This window comes from Impatiens glandulifera, chromosome 2 (genome assembly GCF_907164915.1).
Source record: "Impatiens glandulifera chromosome 2, dImpGla2.1, whole genome shotgun sequence".
Classification (NCBI taxonomy): Eukaryota; Viridiplantae; Streptophyta; class Magnoliopsida; order Ericales; family Balsaminaceae; genus Impatiens; species Impatiens glandulifera.
The window spans coordinates 45,069,212-45,077,440 of record NC_061863.1 but is presented as its reverse complement, the minus strand read 5'-3'; positions in this window follow the sequence as shown (position 1 = coordinate 45,077,440).

Sequence of the window (8,229 nt, the reverse complement as noted above, 5' to 3'; positions counted from 1 at the left end):
GTCTAAGGATTGCAACAATCAATCACTATGAAATCACTCATGATTTATATTCATGTAGTAATTTCTCGTGGGTCGGTCCAGTCTCTTATACTCTTATAAGAAAATTCATGATTATGATTTATGTCTCTACATAAATAACTATCTCACGATTATCAATCATAACTCATAATAGTCTTAATTTATTATTGTTCCCACAATAATAATTGACTAGGGACCTTTTAGAATACATCAAATATATTCATTGATCTTTATTAAATAATAAACATGCAATTGGATAATAATAATGAAAGGAAAATAAGATTAATGTCATATATATATAATTATTCTAAAGCACTAGCACCAACAACAATCAGTACTATCACTCATTTAGTACTTTTAAGGTATGACATATCACTTGATAACTAATATCCATAAGCAAACAACATTTGATAAGTATTATCCATAAACAAACCAACAACATAAACTATATAGAAGTTTGATCAAGCAAGAAATAAATTAACAACCAAACAAATTTTATTATTCATGTAGCCTTACTCTCTTAAGAAGAAATTACAAATATCTTCCTAGTAATATTCAAATTCTTCTTTGCGATCATCTCTTATAGTTTGTCACTCATTATAGCTAGTTTTTCATTGTACATTAACCTATGCGGCTTGATACCGTGATCTGGTTGAGTGACACCAATCTTAAACACGCCTAAAGAAGATGTTGAGCTTGTGACATTACTTATTATTGATATTGATTTTCGGTTGAATTGGCTAGGAGATGGAGGAACACAGAGGTGCGATTTGCTAGTGCTGTCCGAGGATGAGGAACACGTCGACCTAAATTTGACGGTGTTCCCCGAGGAAGAGAAGGAACAATGGGACCAAAATTTAATGGTGTTGTGTGAGGAGTATGTTGTCCGAGAAGGATGAGGAATATGTCGACCTAGATTTGATAGCGGTGTTCGAGGAGATGGAGGAACAATGGACCTGGATTTGATGGTATTGTCTAAGGAGTAGAATGTGTTATCCGAGGAGGATGAGAAATATGTCGACTATATTTGATGGTGTTGTTTGAGGAGGAGGAGGATGAACAAGAGGACCTTGATTTGATGGTGTTATCTAAGGAGTAGGAGGTGCTATCCGAGGAGGATGGAAAACACGTAGACCTGAATTTCATGTTGCTATCTGAGGATGAGGAATGCGTCGACCTAGATTTGATGATTCTGTCCGAGGAGGAGGAACATGAGTACCATTTTTAGTGCACTTGTACCGGTTGTAGTCGTTAACCTTCTTTTCTATAATGTGTTCCTTAATTTACAACGATACTAGGACTTGCTCATTAATAATCAACAAATTAAACAATTAGCAATCAACAAATTAATTAATTGTTAACCTTTATAATCAACAAATTTTAACATTACCTACTACACTCGCATTGTTATCTACTACACGTGTACTTATTGCACTTGAATAAAGACCTACATTAAATTAGTTAAATATGAATTTCAATTCTAATCAATGATAAAGTAAAATTCAATACGTTCGATTGAATACCTATGGGCGGTTGAGTAGAAGTTCTAATTACAATTCTTGTACAATCCCTTTTATTATGACTTTCCATTCCACATTTACTGCAAGCAATAGACTATTCGACCATTTTAAGATAATTTCCACTTTCTTTTGACTCTTTAAAAACCCTCATTCGATTAATTTTGTACTACTTTTTTCTTTTACACATATGGTAGTAAAATAAGTGGCATACTCTCACATTTAGGCCATAATTCATCTTTGTTGTTCAGTAAAATTGAAAACGAATACGTCCTCATGAAGGGCCCTCGTTTATACCAATTTGTTACATAATCTTCAAGGTTATCACCTGAATGATAAATTACACATACTCCATGCAGACAAGGAATGCTTGTTATTTCTAAAGTCAACAGGTGCATCGCATTTAACTTATAACCGAAATTATCGTTAAAATCTAAACTACACATTTGATACCTAGATTTTGAGACTTCTAGTCTATTTCTTGCAACATATGATATATCACCAAACCATACATTGGTGAACTCATTCCTCAACCTCATAATTCTCCTCATTATCATTAGTCTTATAAGCTCCAACATGCTAACGATAAACTTCTATCTACTAGCAATTATTCATGAATTAAAACATAATCACATATATTATTATCTATCATGTCACATTTAGGTCATTTAAATACGTTTTAACCATTTTCTTTCATTTATTCGAATGACAGATTTATCAGCACCCTCTTTAACCTCTTCAAAATTCTTAGGTTGACATCAAAAAGTTCTGAATATGTAGATCAAGCAAAATTCTAGAACAAAATTTGCAGGTCCTCATCCATGTATCCAGCTCTTGCCTAGTTTTCTTACTAATATCAACAAAATATGTGTTCAACATTAGATAACAAATTTTCAACAGCTTTAATAAGGTCTTACAAAATAAAATAGAAGTTAAGATCAGACACACAAAAAAAGAATACAATGATACAAGAAAGATATAATGTTACTAAAACTATCTTTTACATGTCAGACATAATTGTCAAGATGGACTCTTCTCCTAATTGAAGATCCTCAATTAGGAGTTTAAGAACCCATTCCCGGCTTGATAAGTTCTTTCCTTCAACAACAACCTATGCAATTGGGAACATGTGCTCATTGACATCTTTACCAATTTCCGTTAGTAATTCTCACTTACTCTTACTTTTCAAGAAACACCCATCAAAACCGATGATGGGTCTACATCCGACCAATCATTCACATTTCAAACCCTCAAAATACAAGTAGAATCGTTTGAATTTATTCACTCCACTTGATTCATCTTTGGTGATTTGGAGGATAAATGTACTTGTGTCATTATGTTTTTTAATTTTGCAATATACCTTCACAAATTAGCAAACTCCTTATCATTGTTACCTTGAATTTCTTCCAATACAAAACCCTTGACTCTTCTCATAAGGGACAAAGTGACATCACAATTCAATTGTTCCTTACATAATTGTTGCATTGTCCTCACAGAGATGTTTAATTGCAATAAAATTTGGTCCCTAAATTTCAGGGCAACATATCGGGCAGTAACCAACCGATTATAATTGTTTGAATAACATTTATGTTCTAGTTGGTATGTTTCACGATCTAACTTTTAACTGTTTGTCTTTACTATCAAAAAAATGTCACAAACAATCACCAATCGCACACTTGACCCTCATTCGATTATAGTCTTGTTTCAACCATTGTAGACTAACGCGATAATCGTAAGCATAATTTGTAATTGCAACTTTAATGACTTTTTTAATTTCAAAATTCATCCCAACTATAAATCTTCTAGAATCAGTAACTGATTATGCATTATACGGTATACTCATATTAGGTCGTCAATTTGTTTGATAAGATATTACATCGTCATCAAAACCTCCATATTCACTATCATCATCATCTTATATGTAACCACTAGGATCACTCTCATCAATTTATTCTGACAACTCGTCATATTTAGTTTTTTACTATTATTTCCATTTTCTTCACCATCTTCATGAATCTATTCTTCATCAATATTATTATGTTGATTCTCATCAATATCCTCTTCTTGAGCAACATAATATTCCTCTACACAGATCTCTTCTTCTTTAGATCCAACCTCTTCATCAATATTATTATGTTGGTTCTCATCAACACCCTCTTCTTCAGCAATATAATGTTCCTCTACACGGTTCTCTTCATCTACAACCTCTTCATCAATAATATGCTGATTTTTATTAACACCCTCTTCTTCAATAATAAAATGCTCCTCCACACAAATCTCTTTAGTAGTAAAATATTCCTTTACACTCACAACTACAACCTCTTCTTCGACATTAAGTTCAAAATCTTCTTCAAAATCTTAAGACATTTTATCTCTTTCCACTATTTTAGCTTCAATATAGGCACTTCTTCATCTTCAAAATCATTCTTTCTTCACCACATCTTTAAGATATTGAACTTGTAAGGGTATTGAGTTCAAAGCAGGCCTAACTTGGCTTAGACCTTCATCATGATCAAAATAAATTGTAACCTCTAAACAACTCTTAAATAATTGTACAACTTCCAACACATATTAATTAGTGTTGAAGGAACTTAATGTACCATCACCCCATGATATAAAAACCTAAAAAGAGACCGATTTTTATAGCCCAATGATTCAACAAAGTCCATCAAATACCAAATGCAAAATCCAATCAACATATTTAATAACCATCAGATTTTCTTGCCTATAATGTATTAATATAAAAAATCTGTAATAACTTAAGTATGATGTTTGAGAAATTACATAAAGAGAAATCTTTAAAAGAAAATACAAAATTATAATTATACTTACCGTATGAGATTTTGATAAAGTTTTTTTTTTGTCTTTGTGAGGTGTTTAAAAGGTTTCGTTTTCCTCAATTGGATATTTCCTTAAAATTTTCATTATGACCTAATCAAACATGAATTTCATAGTTTTTAGAATTAATGATAGGAAGAATGTATAAAATATGAATTTCAATTAAAAAGTAACCTTAAAATTTAAGAACTCCACTGTTTCAATAAATGTTTTACAAGGTTACAAGATGACGATTTTTCAATGGTTCAGGCCAATCATACGGAGCATTAATTTTTTACTTTGTTTAGTTAACTTTTCAGTGAAACATTTGCCTCATATGATTTGTTTTTCAAGAGAAATAATCATTTCATTTAGAAATCTCATGAACTTTCAAATTATATAAAGACACTATTTGCTCATTTGCTCTGTCTTGATATTTCTATCAATACATGTTACTCTTTCATACTCATTTATCTTGATGTAATACTATATGTTACTATCAATTTTACTTTTTTGAGAATATTTCACTCTTATTGCACTAAATTTAAGATAAAAGCTCACTTAGTCTAACACTATGACTATCAAACAACAAAAGCAATAACTAGGAAACAAAACTCAAACACTTCTTCTATGTTTTAGCTTACATACTTGACATAATCTATTAAAAACCCTAAAATTCAAAAACATAAATTCTAAATTGAATTTCAAAAACTAAAACGGTATATTAACGATTCAAGTCATATATTAATGATTCGAGATGAACGACGAATGGAGTTGAGTCAGGTTTAGGGCGAATCTTGAGGTGAGGAGGCGAAGAGTCAAGTTAGGTGTAAGCACTAAAATTCTACACACCAATTTAAAAAATTAAAATAATTATTTTAATTTATTTTTGAGTAAATAAAATCAAAATAATTAACCCCATGGCCAAAACTCAATTACAACAATTAATTAGACTAATTATTGTGATAATTAAAGCCTAGTTAATTAAGGAAAATTGTCAAAATAATAAAAATAAAATTATTTGGGGGTAAATGTTGTACTCATTTATCTTAAAATAAGTTTAGAAAAAATCAAGGAATTAAAATATATAATTTAGGATGGAATGAGGTACTCATTTCAACCCCCAAAATTATTTATTTAACCCTAAAAATATATTAAAAAAAAAGTGAATATTTGTCATATTTATTTTGATATTTTTTGTTTTAAAAAAGATCAATATTAAAACCAAAATGGTGAAAGAAAAATTAATTCCAAACAATCCCTTAATCTTTAAAATAAAAATTAATTTCGTAATCGAGTGTAGACGAAATCCTGTGAGATGGCTACAGCCGAAACCGTGTCTGGTGGATGAGCATCGGATCTTCATCCAATGCCTAGGAGCAGTCCGCGTCCCCAGCTACAAATGAAGACGCGCGCCCAAGAAGTAGGCGATTGGCTAACGCCCATTAGCCATGTCGCTAACAGAACACCCAAACGCGCATGAAACGACGTCGTTTCATGCGCCACCATCTTCTCCAACGCGATCGCTGGAAAGGATAAGAACATGTCCACTTTTAATTTCTCAAAAGTGGAACTTTCTCCATAGTCAATTTTTTCTGTTGATTCAAAAGGTGAAATGATCATTTCTCCTATCTAAATAGGGATGGTTCTGGCCAACTTGGGGAAGAACATCTAAAATATCATAAATGGATTTTGGTTGATTCAATCCACTTGAAGCTCACAATCGACCTTGGGAAGATATAAATAGCCCCCATGAATCAATCTGAAGCAAAGAGATTAACTCTCCAACTTTAAATCAAAAATTTACAAAAATCCGCCATTAAAGCTTCAAGCTTCTAGAAATTTCAAATTTTCGTTTATGACCTTAAATTTTGGATCTGAGCATCCCAAAAACTTCCTTAAGAATCAATGAGTATTCTCCAATCCTTGGTGAAGATTCAATCACTCTCTAATTCATATTTACAGTTTGAATTTGAAATTTTTATATTTCAAATTGCATAAATTTATATGTTTGTTGTTTTATGGTTGGAAATCCATCCTAGGATGATTTATAAATTTTCTGGATAGGTTGGAAACAATCAATCAACCTAAATAAAAAAGACCAAATTTGAATTTTAAAAATAAATAATACGTATTAACTATTTTGGGTTAATTCTCTTGAATCACGGCTCAGAAAGCTTCCCAACATGATTATAATCATGTTGGACAACTATTTGGATCATGTTTGATCTATCACGCCAATGTGATCCATCCCGATAATGTTTGATTAAAATCAAAATTTTGAGTTCTAGATTTGGTCAAAACGAACAGTCAGTGTTCTTATTTTGGTATCAATCAAGTATATGAGATATAAGGAACTTATTTAATAACTCATTTCTTCTCAAAGAAACTTTAAAATTAAAAACTCAAATTTTAATCACAAACTGTTTTGAACGATTTGATCATCATCTAGGTTGATTGGTACCTTAAGATGATAATCAACATGTCCCTGAGAATTTTGTGAAGCTACACAAGCCCTTGAATAAAAAAAAATCCAAGCTAATAAAACAAATTCATAAAACTGCACTTTTGTGTTCTTAAGGACCGAAAGGTTCGACCGACAATCATTGATCATAACCGAGACCTAGGACCAAGAAATTTGAACCTAGGACCGAGACCTAGGATCGAGAATTTCAATAGGACTGAGAGGTCCGACTGATGTTTTTGAGCTAGGACTGAGAGGTCCGACCGAAGATTTTTTTATATCTAGGACTGAGAGGTCAACCTAGGACCGAGAATTCTAGGACCTATGACCGAGAGGTCCAAACTCAAGACCGAGAACTCCTAAACTCAGGACTGAAGAACTTAAGCTAGAGTTAACTTAGGACCGTGGAGCTTACACACCTAGACCGATGATCTCATCCAAGGACCAAGGGTCCTTATCACCTAGAACGAGGGACTTCGGCACTCCGATCGAAGATCCCGAGTCTCGACTAAGAGGCTCCTCGACCCAAACCAAGGGTTTTTAGACCCTACCCACAAAAACGAACCCAAGGACTAGGACTCCAGTCCTAAGGCCTGTTTGGATCCACTTTTCAAATTCCAAGATTATTTTTGTAATTTTGGACTTCAAATCATTTTTTAAAAACTCCGAAAATTTAGAAAATATTTTTATAACATTTTTGGAATATTTTCACAAAAATATTTTAATAAAGGCTCGTTTGAGATTTATGTTTAAACCTTGATTCCTTTAAAATGATTGATATTCTTCAAGTATTTCCCCTAAGTCAACGGCATCAACAATATGTACCAACACATTAAATATTATTGTTATAATATTTTAAATAACGCATAAACCTTATGCATGATTAGAATCGGAAAATAATCGTAAAAAAATAAAACATGATACAACCGATTTTCAAAATTCAAATTTATAAGTAGAGACCATTTTTAAAACGGATACAAAAGATGAAGTAAAAATGCATTTTCCCGAGTATCACCAAACTACGAACTAAAAGAAACTTTGGCCAATACGTTTGTATACATATGCCAACTTTTATTGATATTCAAAAAATTAATTGGCGATTTTATTTCAAAATAAATAATCTTTTAAATTAATTATGTTTAACTAATTTAAACTCAAGAATTTCTAAAATTTTAAATTGTGATTTGATTACCGTAAATATCAAATTATTTAAAATTGAATCCCGAAATTAATAATTTTTAATATCAAAAGTTGTTAGGGATTATTTAAAAATCTTTTAAATAATGTTTTATTTTAAAAGAAAATTTTAAATCGCAAATCGAGGTTGAAATTTTTCGAACTTCGAGTTTTTCTGCAAAATTCCATACAATAGAGTTTTTCCGGAGTTACACTAGGACAAGGGTAGTCGGGCGT